The sequence below is a fragment of the Engystomops pustulosus genome, chromosome 6 (assembly GCF_040894005.1).
Source record: "Engystomops pustulosus chromosome 6, aEngPut4.maternal, whole genome shotgun sequence".
NCBI classification, from domain to species: domain Eukaryota; kingdom Metazoa; phylum Chordata; class Amphibia; order Anura; family Leptodactylidae; genus Engystomops; species Engystomops pustulosus.
Window position 1 is genome coordinate 69,878,912 of NC_092416.1, and position 21,895 is coordinate 69,900,806.

Consider the following 21,895-nt stretch of genomic DNA (forward strand, 5'->3'; position numbering starts at 1 on the left):
TCTGCAGCGGGTGTATAATAATGTTCTGCGGCGGGTGTATAATAATGTTCTGCGGCGGGTGGCGTGTGTATAATAATGTTCTGCGGGGGGTGGCGTGTGTATAATAATGTTCTGCGGGGGGTGGCGTGTGTATAATAATGTTCTGCGGCGGGTGGCGTGTGTATTATAATGTTCTGCGGGGGGTGTATAATAATGTTCTGCGGCGGGTGTATAATAATGTTCTGCGGCGGGTGTATAATAATGTTCTGCGGCGGGTGTATAATAATGTTCTGCGGGGGGTGGCGTGTGTATAATAATGTTCTGCGGGGGGTGGCGTGTGTATTATAACGTTCTGCGGGGGGTGGCGTGTGTATTGGGATGTTCTGCGGGGGGGTGGCGTGTGTATAATAATGTTCTGCGGCGGGTGGCGTGTGTATAATAATGTTCTGCGGGGGGTGGCGTGTGTATAATAATGTTCTGCGGGGGTGGCGTGTGTATTATAATGTTCTGCGGGGGGTGGCGTGTGTATAATAATGTTCTGCGGGGGTGGCGTGTGTATTATAATGTTCTGCGGGGGGTGGCGTGTGTATAATAATGTTCTGCGGGGGGTGGCGTGTGTATAATAATGTTCTGCGGGGGGTGGCGTGTGTATAATAATGTTCTGCGGGGGGTGGCGTGTGTATAATAATGTTCTGCGGGGGGTGGCGTGTGTATAATAATGTTCTGCGGGGGGTGGCGTGTGTATTATAATGTTCTGCGGCGGGTGGCGGGTGTATAATAATGTTCTGCGGCGGGTGGCGTGATCCCCGACAAAAATGCGGCCGCGAGACCCTCAGTAAATAAGCCCCATTGTACGGCTCTCGCAGAATTATATTTTAAAATATGTGGCGCTTATGGCTCTCTCAGCCAAAAAGGTTCCTGACCCCTGCTGTAGAAGGATGGAGATGAAGGGTGTAAGGAGGCGCTCCCTGTGCTGTCTTCACGGAAACTGATACTTTATACTCTTCTGGCAATGATCCCCTAACGCAGGGGTCAGGAACCTTTTTGGCTGAGAGAGCCATAAGCGCCACATATTTTAAAATATAATTCTGCGAGAGCCGTACAATGGGGCTTATTTACTGAGGGTCTCGCGGCCGCATTTTTGTCGGGGATCACGCCACCCGCCGCAGAACATTATTATACACCCGCCACCCGCCGCAGAACATTATAATACACACGCCACCCCCCGCAGAACATTATTATACACACGCCACCCCCCGCAGAACATTATTATACACACGCCACCCCCCGCAGAACATTATTATACACACGCCACCCCCCGCAGAACATTATTATACACACGCCACCCCCCGCAGAACATTATTATACACACGCCACCCCCCGCAGAACATTATTATACACACGCCACCCCCCGCAGAACATTATAATACACACGCCACCCCCGCAGAACATTATTATACACACGCCACCCCCCGCAGAACATTATAATACACACGCCACCCCCGCAGAACATTATTATACACACGCCACCCCCCGCAGAACATTATTATACACACGCCACCCGCCGCAGAACATTATTATACACACGCCACCCCCCCGCAGAACATCCCAATACACACGCCACCCCCCGCAGAACGTTATAATACACACGCCACCCCCCGCAGAACATTATTATACACACGCCACCCCCCGCAGAACATTATTATACACCCGCCGCAGAACATTATTATACACCCGCCGCAGAACATTATTATACACCCCCCGCAGAACATTATAATACACACGCCACCCGCCGCAGAACATTATTATACACACGCCACCCCCCGCAGAACATTATTATACACACGCCACCCCCCGCAGAACATTATTATACACACGCCACCCGCCGCAGAACATTATTATACACCCGCCGCAGAACATTATTATACACCCGCTGCAGAACATTATTATACACCCCCCGCAGAACATTATTATACACCCCCCGCAGAACATTATTATACACACGCCACCCACCGCAGAACATTATTATACACACGCCACCCCCCGCAGAACATTATTATACACACACCACCTCCCGCAGAACATTATTATACACACGCCACCCCCCGCAGAACATTATTATACACACACCACCTCCCGCAGAACATTATTATACACACGCCACCCCCCGCAGAACATTATTATACACACACCACCTCCCGCAGAACATTATTATACACACGCCACCCCCGCAGTACATTATTATACACACGCCACCCGCCGCAGAACATTATTATACACGCCACCCGCCGCAGAACATTATTATACACACGCCACCCCCCGCAGAACATTATAATACACACGCCACCCCCCGCAGAACATTATAATACACACGCCACCCCCCGCAGAACATCCCAATACACATTTGTTAAAGTGTTAACGCCAGTTTTATGTGGCGGCTGCTCTGTGTCCCACAAGACTGCTAGACTGCTGTTACTGCTAAGCCGGACCATGCGCCACATTTATTACTGACGTGCACCACAATTTTGTCTTAGGTCCTAGCTATTTTGTATCTCAGCTGCTGCAGAACCTCACATTAATGTAGAAATGCAGTGGTGGGGGAAGATATGAGGGGATGATGCAGAGGGGTCTGTAAGGGACACTTAGGAGCTTCACACACAGGACACTAAGGGGTTAAGGCAGAGTGTGAGGAGACACTGGGGGGAGGGAGCACTTATCTGTGGCTGATCCCGGCTGCTGACTCCTTCTCCTCAGGTGCTGCATGTCTCCCGAGTATATGCAGTTCTCTCCTCTGTCTGAATCTCCCGCGCTGCTACATCCAGCGCTGGGATTGGCTGCAGGCAGACAGTCTCCTCCCCTCACTCTCTCACACATGGAGGAGACTGCTGCAGGAAGGAGACGTAGGTGCCGCCCCAGAATTAACCCCGCGGACCCTGCGCTGCTCTGCTGAATACATCCAGGGGCATTACTACAGCCAGGGGCACAACAGGAGCCAGGTAAGTGCCCCTGGTCTTGACAGGCAGCGCAGCAGATGCCACGGCTGTAGTAATGCCCCTGGATAGGAACCCTGGCTGCGAGCCAGATGCGGCCATCAAAAGAGCCATATCTGGCTCGCGAGCCATAGGTTCCCGACCCCTGCCCTAACGTGACACAGCAAGTATCCAATCTTATCCCTGCATAATGCTGCAGAGAAGGCATCTGCATGGGCGAGGCCCAGGGCTGCATCCAGGGTCCTCATTTAGTTATTACATAGATGAGATTACAAAAAATAGGCTCACTTTCCAGTCCCGGGGATCCAGTGACTATACGTGGAATGTGACTCCCCAAACAGGAAAATCCTGTCTTTTAACCATAACATGTAAGCATCCCCTCCAGGTATCTAGTGCAGCTACTGTATTCATTGTTAATTATAGAATAACAAAAATTATATATACACTAGAGCAGTGATGGCGAACCTTTTAGAGACCAAGTGCCCAAACTGCAAACCAGAGTCTACGCTATCATTGCAGAGTGCCAACCCGGCTATTTAGCCTAAAATTACCGACAATCCCCCTCTGTAAGGGACATATAATAAAGTAGTATCATCACCATTACCAGTACAACATGATAAATACCACCATACTGATAATAAATAGACCAATATCACCAATAATAACACTAAGCAGGAGCAAATACAGTGAGGGACACTACCCCCATCCAGTGAGGGACACTACCCCCATCCAGTGAGGAGCACTACCCCCATCCAGTGAGGAACACTACCCCTATCCAGTGAGGGACACTACCCCCATCCAGTGAGGAGCACTACCCCCATCCAGTGAGGAGCACTACCCCCATCCAATGAGGTGCACTACCCCATCCAGTGAGGAGCACTACCCCCATCCAGTGAGGAGCACTACCCCCATCCAGTGAGGAGCACTACCCCCATCCAGTGAGGAGCACTACCCCCATCCAGTGAGGAGCACTACCCCCATCCAGGGAGGAACACTACCCCCATCCACTGAGGAACACTACCCCCATCCAGTGAGGAGCACTACCCCCATCCAGTGAGGAGCACTACCCCCATCCAGTGAGGAGCACTACCCCCATCCAGTGAAGAGCACTACCCCCATACAGTGACCAAATATCAGGGGCAATATGAAGGATTGTTGAATTCAATTCGGAGGGGGGTTTGTAGGGCAAAGTGTGTGTTGTGGGGTGGAGGGTGGGAGCACTGCATAGCAAAGTTACAGGGAACCAGGCAGGCGAATTTTCAATCAAATCACCACATATGTTACATGTTTTTGTGGCCATATATATCTACCTCCCTTGGTCCGGAGCTCTGGGCACCTGTGCCATGCTGTCAGTGAGGGCAGTGTAGTGCACCCTGGCATCACTGGCAGCATGGCACAGCAACAAGGGATCCAGCCAGGGGCAGTAGATTTGTGACCATGGGAAGCTGTCATACAGGGCAGTTTGGGACACTAAACAATAAGGACCTGTAGTTGTTTAGTGTCCCAAAGCTGCCTGCTGCCTGTGTAACGCACACAGAACAGCTGCTGCTTCCATGTACTCACCGGGCGTTGTGTAAGCTCCGGATGTTCTGCCCTCATTCTCACGGAGTTCCCGGTTGCAGGGGAGGAGGGGGAGGGAGTTGAGGGGCGGGCACTGACTTGCTCTGTGTCTAAGGCAGCACTTGTGAGCACAGAGCAGGTCAGATGCAGCCTACAGTGAGAGAGATTGCTGGAGCTCTCGGCAAGCGGCAGATTTTCCTACATTGCCTGAGCTGCAGTGATTAACAGGGAAATGGAACAGGAAGATGGTACGCGTGCCCACAGAGAGGGCTGTGCATGCCCTCTCTGGCACGCGTGCCATAGGTTCGCCACCACTGCACTAGTGCTTAATTCCTGCCTGCATTCCAGCTAAAGAGGAAAGTGAAAGTTGTCTTGATATGGTGAATAGGCAGGGTCGGACTGGGGTACCAGGGGCCCACCAGTGAAATTGATTTTGGGGGCCACCTACTACTACATAGAAATATTCTGGGATAAGTGAATTTCTAAGCACTAGCTGGGGCAGTGAAGCAAAGGATAAGCTATTCCCTCTCTCTCTCCCTCTTGGCTCGGCTCTTAGTTTGTGTACAGGGGCTGCAGTGGTGACGTTATCTCAGGGCATTAATGTTAGGGATAGTATAAGAGTTACCCCTGGTGTCCCAGGCTTTCTGCTGGTGGCTGGACTGTGGTTAGGGATAGTATAAGAGTTACCCCTGGTGTCCCAGGCTTTCTGCTGGTGGCTGGACTGTGGTTAGGGATAGTATAAGAGTTACCCCTGGTTTCCAGAACTTTCTGCTGCTGGCTGGGCTGTGGTTAGGGATGTAAGTGTTCACACTGCACCAACCTTTCAATAAAACTGATGACAATAAATACATGGGGGCAGGCTGGGCTGGCTATATACTACATGGGGCAGGCTGTATACTACATGGGGCAGGCTGTATACTACAGGGGAAAAGCTGGCTGTATACTACTGGGGGCAGGCTGTATATTACATGGGAGCAGGCTGGCTGTATACTACATGGGGGCAGGCTTGCTGTATACTACATGGGGGCAGACTGGCTGTATACTACATGGGGGCAGGCTGACTGTAAACTACATGGGGGCAGTCTGGGCTGGCTATATACTACGTGAGGCAGGCTATATACTACAGGAGGCAAGTTGGCTGTATACTACTGGGGCAAGCTGGCTGTATACTAAAGGGGCAGGCTGTATACCACATGGGAGCAGGCTGGTTGTATACTACATGGGGGCAGGCTGGGCTGGCTATATACAACATGTGGCTGGCTGTATACTACATGGGGGCAGGCTGGGCTGGCTATATACTACATGGGGCAGGCTGTAAACTACAGGGGGCAGGCTGGGCTGGCTGTATACTACAGGGGGCAAGCTGGCTGTATACTACAGGGGGCAGGCTGGGCTGGTGGTATACTAAATGGGGCTGGCTGTATACTACTTGGGAGCAGGCTGGCTGTATACTACATGGAGCAGGCTGGGCTGGCTATATACTACAGGGGGCATGCTGGCTGTATACTACATGGGGCAGGCTGGGCTGGCTGTATACTACAGGGGGCAAGCTGGCTGTATACTACAGGGGGCAGGCTGGGCTGGTTGTATACTACATGGGGCTGGTTGTATACTACATGGGAGAAGGCTGGCGGTTTACTACATGGGAGCAGGCTGAGCTGGCTATATAGTACATGGGGCTGACTGTATACTACAGAGGGCAGGCTGGCTGTATACTATTGGGGGAGGGGTGGGGTTACTCTTGTTTATATATAATGCCCCTTCCATTTCAAGGGGGTGTATATACTACTCTTTTCTCTCCATTATTTTCATAAATAATGCCTCCCCCCCAAGGCCCCCTTTGCCCTCAATTCTTTTAATATATACTGCAGTGCTGCCCCTCCTAGGGCCACCATTGCCGTCCATTAATTTATTTTTATAAATTCTAAATCCCCTCCCCCTGGGAGTCCCCTTTGCCCTCTGTTCTTTTATAAACATTGTCCCCCGGGGGTCCCCCATTCTTTGCGCTGAAGGATGGGGGAAAAGAAATTTTTTTTTACCTAATCACAGTCACAATCACCTATCTTCAGCTCTTCAGGTCCGGACTGAAGAGCGAGGATGATGACAGGTTGCGCACTGCGTAATCACTTCCTTACACGCCGCACATCCGGGTTCTTGGAGACTGTAAGACTCGCGGTACTAGTACCGCGAGTCTTACTGCAATGATAGTTCCAGACCAGACATGTCATCTCCATCTTAAAGATGCAGATGACATGTCTGGGGCCGGCTGTCAGCAGTTGCCGCCGGCGCAACATCTTAGCGGCCTCGAGTAGCGGTCGCATCTGGATATTAGTGGCAGGGGCCTCCGGTGCAAACATGTGTCGCTGGACTCGGGTGTCGGTGTCTGGGACCGGGGCCCACCGGGGGATACCCCGGCCCCCGCCGGCCCAGTCCGACGCTGTGGATAGGTAGCTTATAGAGGAGGTCAATATGGAAAGCAGAAAGAAGGCAAATACAACTTATCCATAGCTTTACAGGTGAACAGAAAGAGAAAAACAAAAGTAAGGCCCCTTCCACACTTGCGTTGCAGATCACGTCAGAGTCTGATCAGAGAGCGATCAGGGTTTGGTCAGTGAAAAACTGACATTCTTCATCAGAGTTCAATCAGTTTTCAAACAGATTTTGTTCAGTGTCTCTGTTTTGCACGCATGTTTTTTTTGGTATTTTCAATGCGTTTTTCATGCGCAGGTAATGCACATGAAAAGGACTCAAGACTGTGGTTTATAGGGGTAGGTAGGCTAGACAAAAACGGGTGCTGACCATCACTGCAGGAGTATCTACGGCAGTATATACTGACTCAACTCCAGTGTGATAAATTTAAATTAACATTTATTAGTACAGACTCAAAATTGAGAAAGCTAGATAAAATGAGGTAAAATAAGATAAAACTGGTATTAGTAAATAAATCCTTCTAACGCGTTTCGGGTCCAACGACCCTTTCTCAAAGACAGGAAATAAAGAAATGAAAGGTCGGCTGACATTTATGCAGGAAGACACATGTCATAATCAGCTGGATCATCAATGACATCATCAGTCTGAACCAGTCATATGTGAGGTCACTTGTAATTAGCATATGTAAACATAAAGACTGCAGGTCAAAGGGATGTCACAGTGTAATAAAAATATCAATATATGCATATAAACAGAACAGACAATTGATTGTGTGGATCACTTACTTATAGGATGTGAATATAATGCAGGCAAAGTCGTGGTGTTGGAAGTAATCTTAAGGGCGCTTGATAAATGAGGCGCAGCGCAGCTGGGTGATTAGAGTTCAGTGCTGTATCGGCATGATACGTGTGGTGTGCCTGACCTCAGAGCGCCGGGTGATAGGAACCAGCATGCACGCTGTGCATCATACAGGATGCTGGTGGATGGCGCGCATGCGGACAGGTTGAATGCGCATACGCTGTTAGGTACAAGGACCTGACAGACACAGCTATGCTGAGTGCGCCTGTGCTGGCTCAGAACAGGGTGAGTAGAAGTGCGCATGCGCATCTAAGGAACAGGATCGATAGCCATTTCATCTAGTGCTCGAGAAGATGTATTTGGGGGGTATTCACTCTAGGTATATAATAAGGACTAGGCGCATGGCAGTAAGATGGACTAAGAGGATAATATATAAATACATAAATACACATCAATATAAAATCATACAAATATAAATATATAAACATATATAAATATATAAACATATACTGTATATACATAAACAATTAATATGGTCAATGGTCATATATAAAAGATGTTTAGAGAATTATATAAATAAATAAAGTGTATAGTAATATAATTATATACAAATGAATATTAAAATCACATATGCTAGTTGAGAGGCCTATAGATACTCATAAAAAATCATTAATGAAATGGTCACATCAAAGAGTCATGGGCACATGTAAAGGTTATATAAAAAATATATATACATATATACACACATCTGTACACATATAGGTATACATTAATGAGGGTGGTGGACAGAAAAAACTTATTTTGCAGATGGAAAGAATATATACATATTAACAGCAGCTAATGTAAATATTCTCCAGACTCTCATTAAGACCAGCCGGGGTTAGAGTTTGCAATTTATCTTGAACCTATGTGGTACGCTGGATTTAACATGTTCAATTGGGGTTACTTTAAAATCCCTATAATTTTTATCATGAAACATAGCTACATGTCTGGAGACACTGTGGAGTAAAAAGCCATGATCAATGTTGTTCCTATGTTTGTTGAACCTCTCCCTTAGTGGCATTATGGTTCTCCCAATATACTGCAGCTTACATGTACATTCCAGCAAGGATATTACATAGATGGAGCCACAGTTGAGAAATTCTTTAATAGGATAATTCACTTTGATATTTTCAGAGGTAAAAGTAGTCCTTCTATGATGTATGCTCTCACAACACTTGCATCTGGAGTGACTGCACCTGTAGCTCCCTAGAGTTTTTGGGAAAAAGAGATAGTGTGGGGCTGGTTTTTCCTTTTTTCAGGCGACTTGGGGCTAGGATGTTTTTCAAAGACCTCGACCTTCTATAAGTGATTATTGGATTTTGAGGAATAGAATCTTCTAGGTAAGGGTCATGTCTCAGGATACTCCAATGTTTTTGTAGTATCTTTTTTATTTTGTTGCCTTCATTGGAAAAAGTAGTTATGAAATTGAGTGGATAGTCAGTTGTTTGTACCGGTTTGATTCTTGGTAGCAGACAGTCTTGTTGGCTAGAGGTTCCTGCTCTCTGACAGACTGCAGAGACCAGGGATTGTGGGTAACCTTTAGATCTGAATCTTTGTCTGAGGATAGTGCTCTGGTCGACAAAGTCTTTATCCAGCGTACAGTTTCGTCTTTATCCAGCGTTACAGTTTTGTATGAGAAACTCAAGAACTCAGCGTTATTGTATACAATGTTGTCAGTGAATTTTAGGCCCCATACATTATCATTGATATCGTTAATACATTTTCTGGCACTTTCAGGATCCCCCTTCCAGATTATGAAAACATCATCAATGAATCTTTTATAGATGACACAATTATTAAACAATGGATGCTGGTAGATGATGTTATCCTCAAAATGGCCCACAAATAAATTGACAAAACTGGGGGCAAATTTACTGCCCATTGCAGTGCCTTTACATTGCAAATATATGTTGTCTAGAAACGAGAAGTAAAACGGGTCGTTGGACCCGAAACACGTTAGAAGAATTTATTTACTAATACACGTATTATTTTATTTTACCTAATTTTATCTAGCTTTCTCAATTTTGAGTCTGTACTAATAAATGTTAATTTAAATTTATCACACTGGAGTTGAGTCAGTATATACTGCCGTAGATACTCCTGCAGTGGTGGTCAGGGCCCGTTTTTGTCTAGCCTACCTACCCCTATATGCTTTCTAGTGCTGGTTTTTCCCCCTTATGGAGCCAGTGAGTCTCGTTTTTGGCTAGTGGAGCAGCAGACCGTGACCACATCTGGACTCTTCAAATTACCCCGGAGCAGGGTCTAACGCATAATATCCAAGGTGGCTGATGGTGAGCACCCCATTGGGGACTGTTATGTACTATTCACTCTTTTACTTACGTTATTACCACCCTCTGTTGTTGTTTTTTGTCTTTATCTTCTTATAAGACTGTGGTTTATCTTTTCTATGGTAATTGATCAGTGAAAAATGCATTGCACCTCCTTGTTTTTGATGCATCTCCATAGAATTGTATTGTGTGTTTTTCACATGTGTGACTTGCAAAAGTAGAGCATGCTGAGATTTGAAAGTGCGTTAAAAAAAAACCTGCGTAAGTGCGTGAAAAACAAAGCACTTTTTTATAAGTGGGCCTTATAGGGAATCCGTCACAAAAAAATGATCAAATAAACCGCTACCAGTATATTGTCAAGCAGCTAAACTCCATCCAGTTTATGTTTATTTGTTTTTATTTGCTTTTACAATGACTAAGAGGTAGGATAGCTTGAAACGTGTCAGAAACACCGTGTGGTGCCACCATGTTTTTAAGATGTTAAAATAAATTATGTTTTTTATATAATTACGTTGGATTTTTCATGCATGGAAGCTGGATAATACTCTTGTTTTCTCATTGCTACACTGACCAAGGCTCAGAAGTCCCAGCACCAGCTACATGTTGGGATATTGGATTCTTGTTGCTCTTATAGATTTTTATCTGGGGCTCAAACACCTAACATTGTAAAGGTGACTTTCAAATTATAGAGTCTTTATTCCAGCTTGGAATGGAGTAAACCAGGAAAGACACACTGTCCTTTATGAAGATTAGCTCAAGACTGGTTTAATCTCTTTAGCGCTGAAACTCTTATCTGGAAAGTCATAACACACTCTCCAAGGGGCGTGCAAGTACACAAGCGGGCAATACTATTGGGTGGTTTGACCCTGGAAATGCAACACTATTGGATGTAAGCACACAAAGGAATGTAGAACCATTGGCTGTCTTCACATAAACTAAATGTCCAGATGTTCATCTGGAAACCTTCCTCTAGGTCAGTGATGGCTAACCTATGGCACTGGTGCCAGAGGTGGCACTCGGAGCCCTTTCTGTGGGCACTCAGGCCTTCACCAGAGAGGACTCCAGGTATCTTCCTGCAGTCCCAGACAGCCCAGGACTTGCTGTACACAGAGGTATTTTAAAGTGACAGCTCTACCTGGGACTATTTTCTGCTTATTGGTGTCCTCAGGTGCTGGTATCAATGAAAACTGTGACAGAGAAGGGAGTATAAATCACAAATTACATTTCTGTGTTGGCACTTTGCGGTAAATAAGCGGGTCTTTGTTGTAGTTTGGGCACTTGGTCTCTAAAAGGTTTGCCATCACTGCTCTAGGTGGTGCTAGCGAGCACTAAGTCTTTGTGTGCTGAGGAACAAACCCCACCCAAACTTTAGTGAAAGTTATGTGAAATGAATGCTGAGTCTTTAAAATGTCTGACAGTATGTAAGATGGCATTCAAGACCAGTGTGATATCCTTGTCACTGCTTTTATGTGTAATGCTTGATGAAGGTCCAGTTTCTGGACCAAAACATGATGCCTGTATCCAAATAAAAAACCCATCTATGCTGCACTTCGATCGGGGGAATTGAATTCCTTATGAGCACAGCCAGAACTTTCTTCACAAAGCTAATCTGCTGCATATTCCATGCTATTTTCCATTACAGGGTTCATCGCCTGGAATAAATGTTTTAATATAGATCACACATTTTGGGAGTCAGCGCTGCCTAACATTTTTACGATTTTACTTGTTAATTTATTTTTAGATTTGTTCTAGGGAAAGGGTGTGATTTTGAATTTTTATTTTCGTAGTAATGCAGCAACCCCCCCCCCCCCCCCCGGGGCCCAGACTACCTGAGTGGCAGGCTTATGCGGCATTGGGCATGATGCTTACAGCCTGGCAGGTCTCCAGCGGATGGTGTGTGCAACAAATATGGAGGAAGAGGCTGATGTAATAGGTTTCTCCCTGGGGCAACCACTGAGGTGTCTTTAGGAGTCCCTGGGTGATGGAGGCTGGGGAGTCCGTGATGGTAAAGCAGCCTGATCCAGGGATTACACTAAGGCATGGTGTGTAAATCAACTTCAAACGTCAGGCAACGACCAATCATTAGCAGCAGTATTCAGCAGACTGGAAAGCTGGTAGGAGATAGATGGTCCGCAGGAAGAGTTGCTGGCAGCCTTGTGGTAGCTTCGGACTGGGCTGGTAAAGATGGAGCAAAGTTCGGATGGTGGACCTCTGTTCTGGGACTTAGTCCTCTCTGACTTGCCCTGAGTGTCACGCAGCCTGCCTTGACATTTCTGCTTCCTGGTAGTGTTTCCGGATAACAGCTCTGCAGGAGCTGCACACTGGACCTTGATTCTCATCCTGCTGCATAGAATCCAAGACCTTGCAGCAATGACATATGCTGCACTCTTTCCATGTGCTTCCTACCACCAGGGGTTTTTATACTCCCCTGGTCAGGTGACAGCACCCATCAACCAGCTTCCAGCTTGCTTTACAATAGTACAAGGAATATCACTGGATAACAACATTTCACATGCTTAAATCTGCCTTATGAGGCAGTGGCTTCAATCTGCAATTACTAAGTTTACCCAGCAGTAGCTTCTGAATGAGTTGCACTAGCTCACCAGATAGATCCTGACAAGGAGAGGGTGCTATTCGCAACAGCCACCTAGTAATATTTTAGCACCCCTAGGGTACTGAAACCCTGGGGAGCCTGATCTCTTATATAATATACTGCAATACAACTGTATTACAGTATATTGTAGATATACTACTTATATGTTACAGTCTGTCTTCTATATTACAGTCTGCCTTAAATAGGTTCCCAGCTCCCACTGCACTGGTCGGCGCCCTCTGATGACGCCATGGAGGGAGCCGACCGCCACTTAGAGATGGCAGAACCCTTCGGCATACCTACTAGGTGCTGCCGTCAAGTTCAACTGTAGCACCTAAAAGGTTAACTCCAGTGATCACAGAAGTTACTAGTAGATGTCAGCTGACACCCACCATGGATGGAGAGGGCTTTGCCTGCGATCACTCTCCATACTGCTCTTCACAACCACCCAACCTATATTGACGATAGGTGGTCTTGAAGAGGTCAATAACATATCCTGTGCATATATCATAAACAGTAGAGAATAGTGTTTGGGCCACAATGACTGGGCATTTGCCCAGGGCCCCTTGTGCTAAAGGGGCCCCCTTCATGTAGATTTTTGTGGGCAGAGGATGTATTGCTATTTTGATACCCATAATACCCATATTAATGGTTGAATCCCTGGGTGAATGGTTGAATCTCCTGTCTATATATCTATCATGTATCTGTCATATATCATAAATCTGTCTAGTTATCTATCTCCTACAATTTGTCTATCATATATGTATGAATCTATATTGTATTTCAGATTTGTCTTCTATCATCAATCTCCTATAAAATTATCCTACAGTCCAATATTACAGATTGTCTTACCATACCAATGTTTGTAATCTACCGTATATACTCAAGTATAAGCCGACCGAGTATAAGCCGAGTCCCCTAATTTTAACACAAAAAACTGGAAAAACCTATTGACTCAAATATAAGCCGAGGGTGAGAAATGCATTGGTCACAGCTCCAGTATATAGCCAGCCAGCCAGCCCCCTTTAGTATATAGCGAGCCAGCCCTCTGTAGTATATAGCCAGCCCCCTGTAGTAGCCATATAGCTTGCCAGCCCCCTGTAGTAGCTAGATAGCCTGTCAGCCCCCTGTAGTAACCAGATAGCCTGTCAGCCCCCTGTATTAACTAGATACCTGCCAGCCCCTGTAGAACCAGCCTGCCTGCCCCCTGTAGTAGACAGTCAGCCTGCCTGCCAACCCCCTGTAGTAGCTAGCCATCCTGCCTGCCAGCCCCCTGTAGTAGCCAGCCAGCTTGCCTGTCAGCCACCTGTAGTAGCCAACCATCCTGCCTGCCAGCCCCTTGTAGTAGCCAGCCATGCTGCCTACCAGCCCGCTGTAGTAGCCAGCTATCCTGGCTGTCAGCCCCCTGTAGTAGTCAGCCATCCTGCCTGCCAGCCCCCCGTAGTAGCCAGCCAGCCAGCCTGCCAGCCCCATGTGCACGGCGGGTCTGTGGCAGTTCCGTGGTCAGTGCCTCTTCTTTCTTCAAGCCGGCGCCAGGACTGCAACGGTTCAATGCATATGATAAGAATTGTTATCTTTCCAGGTAAAGCATGTGGGGGGGGGGGGGGTATTCTGTAAAAGCGTGCACACTACAGAGAATTTGAAACATGTAATTTGGGGTCCGAAGCTTTTATGACCCTAGCAGTGCCTCTGGCTGTGACCTTTTTACACCCAACAGAAAGACTTTTGGTCACCTTTGCCTGTCAGGCAAATTAACCCCCAAAACAAAATATATTTTCATAAACTGCCATTATAAAGCATCGCCACTATCCCTTCATTGTCTCTCTACATGCGTGTAAACGTAGGCAATTGGGTACGAAAGCTGTATGCAAATGACCTGAGAGATGTCCATTGAATCATTATCGTATTCAACTGCCCAGCTTATTCATGATTGGGAGGCACAGCCACACCACCCAGTGCTCGACTGACAGCCTGTATTACGGTATGACGCATAATGGTATAATGGCTCCTCTATGTGCTTTTTGGTGGGGGTGGCTACTCCCCCTGCAGCATGTGTGTGTATGAGATACTCCTATATACATGACTGACAGCCTGTATAATGATGTGACCCTCCTGGTGCTGGCTTCTCTACGTGCTTCTTGGTGGTGGCAGCCCCTGCAGCATGTGTGTATATGAGACAGTCCTATACACATGCCTGATAGCCTGTATAATAATGTGCAAGAGAAAAAAATGAAGGTTGTCCAGCACTGTAGGTTTCCAAAAATGTAAAAACACAATTTATTTCCGAAGCATTAAAAACATCACCAAGCCATGGCAAAGAGAGGTAGAAACATCTGACACATTTTGAATCTTAACATAGATTCTTAGTCATAGAAAAAAAGACAATGGACAAACGTCCCCGGAGGTTAACAATGAGAGAGAAGGTATTCAACAATAATGTACTAAAACAAGGATAGAGTAGTCAATAAATGTACATGAGATTGTTGCAATAGTTCATATCGCTAGGATTTCTGGTTTCTTGAGTTAATATCCAGAATGCTTCTCTAGAGTGGATCTTCTGGGACCAATCTCCTCCTCTTTTGGGTTTTGACACTTTTTCAATGAGTATGACTCTCATAGTCCTTAAATCCCCTGAATGATGCTATTTAAAGTGCCTGGATGCTCCAAAAAGATTGGTAGTGCGATTAAACGTTAATTAAATACAGACTGACAGCCTGTATAATGATGTGACACTCCTGGTGCTGGCTCCTCTATGTGCTTCCTGGTGCTGGCAGCCCCTGCAGCCTATGTGTTTATGAGATACTACTATACACATGACTGACAACCTGTATAATGATGTGACACTCCTGGTGCTGGCTCCTCTATGTGCTTCCTTGCGTGGCAGCCCCTGCAGGCTGTGTGTGTATGAGATACTCCCATATACATGACTGACAGCCTATATAATGATGTGATACTCCTGGTGCTGGCTCCTCTATGTGCTTCCTGGTGTTGGGCCCCCTTCAGCCTGTGTGTGTATGAGATACTCCTATACACATGACTGACAGCCTGTATAATGATGTGACCCTCCTGGTGCTGGCTCCTCTACTGTATGTGCTTCTTGGTGCTGGCAGCCCCTGCAGCCTGTGTGTGTATGAGATATTCCTATACACATGACTGACAGCCTGTATAATGACAGCCTCCATGATACTCCTAGTGCTGGCTCCCAGTGGTGTAACAGCAGCCGTAGCAGCCATAGCGGTTGCTACGGGGCTCGGGCATCTCACGGCACTCACTGTTAAATTCTCCGCCGTCCATCCCGGGCCCTCTCTCCGTGAAGAGCAGTACAGCACAGCAGTAACAGGCGCCCCGGTACCCACATTGTATTTGGGCCTCGCCTGCTGTGCTGATCATGTCCACCCACCTGTACGGACCGCCATCCACTCTCCCGCCCGCCCACAAACTTCTCCCGCCACGAGGAACAGAATCCTGCCCTCCCTCGCGGCCGACGCTGCAGCCAGCGCTGTTCAGCAATTCCATCCGCCCGCGGCCTGCCCTCTCATCAGCCTGATGAAAGAACTACCCGGAATCCTCCCTACCCCAACACAGTTGCCGGTCACTACGGATCCCCAAACTCCCGCCCATCCAAGCCACCCGTCTATCCCCGGCCCGGCCAATCAAAACAACAAGTAACCTTTTGTATATCTATATCTATCTATTTTGTGTTTGTGCGATCTATATGTATATATATGTGTATATATGCCTGTATGTATGTGTATGTGGGTATATATGCCTGTATGTATGTGTATGTGTGTATATATGCCTGTATGTATGTGTATGTGGGTATATATGCCTGTATGTATGTGTATGTGGGTATATATGCCTGTATGTATGTGCATGTGGGTATATATGCCTGTATGTATGTGTATGTGGGTATATATGCCTGTATGTATGTGTATGTAGGTATATATGCCTGTATGTATGTGGATAATATGCCTGCATGTATGTGTATGTGGGTATATATGCCTGTATGTATGTGGGTGTATACGCCTGCATGTATGTGGGTATATAAGCCTGTATGTATGTGTATGTGGGTATATATGCCGGTACGCATGTGTATGTGGGTATATATGCCGGTACGCATGTGTATGTGTGTATATATATGCCGGTACGCATGTGTATGTGTGTATATATGCTGTATATACTGTATTTATGTGGATTTCTGCATGCCCCCTTCCCCTTCAAAAACATATACATACATTATAAAATCACGCATTCATATATACACACATTCATATATTATACACACACTGGGGCACATTTACTAAGGTCCTTGCGCCACTTTTCTCGGAGTTTGCACATTCTTTCTAGTGGAAACTATTTGCACAGGTATTTTAGAAGTGTCTGCACCACATTTGATCTGCATACGACCCTTTTTGTGGCGCGGTGCACTAGTCTTCATGCGACACAAATTTCTTCAGGGCAGTGCAGTGGGCGCCAGATTCATGAGGAACATGCGCCAGAAATCCTGAATCTGACACACCCTAAACAGGTAACTGCACATAGTACACACTGCACTGTTCTTAGTAAATGTGCCCCAGTGTATGTATAATATATAAATGTGTGTATATATGAATGCATAAATGCATATGATTTAATAATCATGTCTGTACAAATATGTATATATTTTTGAATGTGAAGGGGGGCCCCATGCAGAAATCCGCTATGGGGCCCAAGCTCTCCTAGTTACGCCTCTGCTGGCTCCTCTATGTGCTTTCTGGTGTTGGGCCACCTTCAGCCTGTGTGTGTATAAGATGCTCCTATACACATGACTGACAGCCTTTATAATGATGTGACCCTTCTGGTGCTAGCACCTCTATGTGCTTCCTGGTGCTGGCAGCCCCTGCAGCCTGTGTGTGTATGAGATACTCCTATACACATGACTGACAGCCTGTATAATGATGTGACACTCCTGGTGCTGGCTCCTCTATATGCTTCCTGGTTCTGATGCCCCTTGCAGCCTGCGTGTGCATGAGATACTCCTATACACATGACTGACAGCCTGTATAATGGGGTGAGGTATAATGGTGTAAGGCTCCTCCATGGCTACTCCCCCTGCAGTGTGTATAGGAGAGATCCAACTGCTTCAGGCAGCCATGTTATAGCAGAACATGTCAGGTACATGTGTAGCTGATGTCTGTGTCTCTCACATGTGTATTAGGAGGGAGAGCATGTCAGCAGATAAAGCACCGATGCTAGCAATGCTTTTCTATACATTACATTACTACACACTCTAGCCCCGACACCCCTGAGGACGCCACAGCAGTGGCAAAACATGTTGGGGGGGCAGTAGTGTGATTTTTCTATTTTAGCTAGTAATCACAGTTAGGGGGAAAATAGACAGTGTGTGCGTGAAAGGAAAATACGAGCTAGTGTATAATAATCTAAGAGGATAAGGCTCCAATTGGATGTAATTAGGCAGCACAGCCAATGAAAATGTGTGTAGGATGAGTACTTACATTGACACTTTAGGGAAAACAAAAAGAAATACAGTGCCAATTCGGCAGTGAAAATTAACTGCTGACCTTGCAGTACACAATAGCACAGAAAAAAACAAGGCTATTGACACTAGAATCACGATCTAGTTATACAATGTTGCAACAATGGGGCACATTTACTTACCAGTCTGTGTCGCGATCCCCGATCCGGAATATCCGACGATCATGCATTGTGCCACAATTCACGTAGATTGTGTGCCCAATTTCCTGCATGTGACGCTTCCCCCACGCATGGCCGCTGGAGTTCCCCATCTTCTTCCTGGTGCATGTGAGTGCACAATTGTAAAGTTAAATCCCATGCTTAGTCCGAATCCGTCAGAACGCCCGACAGCCCGCCCCCTGATTTGAAATACGATCGCGTGTGGCCCAATCCCCTGCTAAATGCAGCGGAATATCCGACAAAAGTGCGGTCCGCGGACTCTTAGTAAGTGAGCCCCAATGTTTTAAATATATCTGAACAACAGTGACATCTACTGGTAGTAAACAGACATAGTTAACATTGAATATGCCACACACTTACAGAACTTATTAATACACGGATGAAATTACTGTCTAGGGCAGTCGTGGCGAACCTATGGCACGGGTGCCAGAGGCGGCACTCAGAGCCCTTTCTGTGGGCACATGGGCCATTGCCCCAGCACACCAGATAGAACTCAAAGAATCTTCCTGCAGTTCCAAGCAACTTAAAAGATGCTGCTTTCCGTCATATTTTTATACTTATTTCGCTACTTGGGACTGTAGGAAGAGGGAGAATGAATAGACAGGGCCGAATTATCTTTGGAGGACCTCCTGCTGGCCCCACAATTCTCTTAGTACAGAGGGAAACTGGAAAGAAGTTACAATGATGAAACTTTTCCATCTTTCTACTGTGTTGCTGTCCTCAGGAGGCAAATACGATTGAAAGTTGTTGAAGGACAGGGAGAAATAAGTTACTGCTTTAATTTTTGGTTGGCACCTCACAATAAATAAGGGGGTTTTTGGGTTGCAGTTTGGCACTTGGCCGATAAAAGGTTCGCCATCACTGGTCTAGGGCATTCAACGTCTAATAAAAGCAACCCCAGAACTGACTACATAATTTTTAATTGTGTGTTGAAAGACTTCCTCCCACATGTTATATGATAGGAAGGTTCTTAAATATAATTAATAAAAGTAATGTTTTAGCACAATTTTGACCAATGGGTTTCAGTGAGGTCTTTTAGACCTTTTTTGTAAATTACTATACATTAGTAATGGGCTATAGGTAATGGCGGCGTGCTTTGTGTGGCAGTTTCCTCCATCTGTGGTACCCTAATAGGTCCGTTGATTAACGCCTTAAGGATGTGGCTCTTTTTTGTTTTTGCATTTTCATTTTTCCCTCCCCACCTTCAAAAGTCTGTATCATTGTTTTATTTTTCCATGTAAAGAGCTATGTTTGGGCTTGTTTTCGACATAACAAATTGCACTTCACAGTGATGGTATTTATCATTCCATGCCGTGTACTGGGAAGCGGTAAAAAATTTCAGAATGCAGTGAAAAAGATGAAAAAGTGCATTTGCGCCGTTTTCTTGTGGGCTTGGATTTTAAAGCTTTCACTGAGCGCCCCAAATCACATGTCTACTTTATTCTTTGATCCTGCGATCACGAGGATACCAAATTTGTATAGGTTTTATAATGTTTTCATACATTAAAAAAAAATTAAAACCTTTTTGTACAAAAAAAAAAATTCTTCATTTTGCCATTGTTCGGCGCTAATAACTTTTTCATACTTCAGAGCACAGAGCTATAGGTGGTGTAATTTTTTGCAACTTTTGATGACGTTTTTAATGCTATCATTTTGAGAACTGTATGGGCTTTTGATCACTTTTTATAGAATTTTTAATATTTTTCAAAATGGCAAAAAAGTGGCATTTTCGACTTTGGGCGCCAATTTCCATTACGGGGTTAAACGCCGGGAAAATTCACTAATATATTTTGATAGATCGGACATTTTGGGATGCGATGATACCTAAAGTGTTTATGATTTTTACTGTTTATTTATATTTATATCAGTTCTAGGGAAAGGGGGGTGATTTAAACTTTTACTTTTTTTACTATTTTTTCATATTTTATTTACATTTTTTTTTTTTAAATTTTACCATTATTTTAGATCCTCCAGGGTAATTAAACCCTGCAGGATCCGATTGCTAATACTATATACTGCAATTCTACTGTATTGCAGTATATAGCTATTTTACAGTGATTTTTAATAGCCTGCCCTCTGCTGGCTATTATAAATCATTGCACAGGCAAGCCTACGAGTCTCAATGAGACTCTAGGCTGCCATAGCAACCGATCGCCGCACTCCAAGGACGTTCCAGAAGGCGTCCATCCAAGAAGGCGGCGCGCATCTAACTGTAAGTTAGGTGCCGCGGTCGGATTCTACAGCGGCACTTAAAAAAGGTTAACTGCCACGATCGGTGCCAGCTCCGACCACGGCAGTGACAAGCGGGTGTTGGCTGTTTTATACAGCAATTACCCGGTGTGTATGGAGAGAGCTCAGCTCGTGAGCTCTCTCCATACAACCTTTGCCGCACGAGGACGATATAGTTCGTCCTCGGTCGGCAAGGTGTTAAATTATCGATTCTTGGGCAAATTGTAGTCACTTACCACAATGACATCATGCCGATGTTAGTCTATCTCGGCGGGTCCTCTTCCCAATAGTTGTCCGGCTCTGGCGCATGCGGGGCGACTTGGCAGGAGTGTACGGGTCCGGTGGATATAGTGCACAGGTCTTTTTTTTATTAAATAAATTTTTATTGGTATTTTCAACAATACAATCATAAACAAGTGATGGTAGCCAATATTAAATATCATGCATAAGACAAATGCTAGGATTGTAGCCTTGCTTTATAAGAGTATATGCTAGGTAAGTGTCAGTTAGGCCAGCTGGGTAACTATATGCAAATGTAGAGGGGGTACCTCTAATATTCATTATACATGGTACAGTTCAAACTTTTACGGATCTTATATAATTAGCCATCATTACTTATATCCATTTGGCAACATTCACAACTTAAGATAAACTAAAACAAACAAACATTTTGGGCACATAGTAATTAACTTATTACCTTAACCATACAGGTTAGTGAAAAGAGAGTAAGATTTTAAATTAGGATGAGCAGGATCAAATTTTTATATTGTTAATCCACGGGTCTCAGGGGCTAGTGTTGGGTGTAGCTTAATCCAAGGGGCCCACATATCCCGAAATTTCTGATAAACCCCATTTTTATACGCAATTATCTTTTCATAAGTACAGTGTTCTGCTAATAGATCTTGTAGCTCATGCAACATTGGAGGGGCCTGGCACTTCCACTTTCTAGCTATTAACAGTTTGGCTGCCATTAAAATATGACCAATTAGTCTCCTACTTTTTAAAGGAATATTTGTAACTCCCACTCCCAGACGAAGGCTCAGTAAGAGCCGAAACGCGCGTCGGGGCAGCAGTCATCCCCGGACACTCTTGCACAACCTTCTACTTAAACGGTAAGGCCTGACTACTTTGCTCCACTGTTTGAGCCACATATGCCATTACCTATGCATATGTATCTGTTCATCCTCTTACTTCATAAAAATTCTTTGGTATACATCAGCCTAATTAATTTGGTCTAAACATCGGTTATGTGCTGTGTCCGGGTATGACTGCCTCTTTTCTGTTGCATTGTC

General features: G+C 45.5%; 1 protein-coding gene across 3 annotated transcripts in view; it reads right to left on the bottom strand.

The window, feature by feature from the left end:
* The window catches only part of LOC140135228 (F-box only protein 2-like), a 36,683-nt gene extending 18,210 nt beyond the window's left edge, over positions 1-18,473 (bottom strand). Inside the window, exon 1 of one of the 3 annotated variants that reach the window (XM_072156424.1) lies at positions 18,339-18,473. The gene's annotated coding sequence lies outside the window, so the exon portion shown is untranslated. Of the gene's footprint in view, positions 1-907; positions 1,000-4,532; positions 4,634-18,338 lie in introns of those variants that run through there. The other 2 variants (XM_072156421.1, XM_072156425.1) reach the window with 2 other exon arrangements.
* Positions 18,474-21,895: the final 3,422 nt, after the last annotated feature.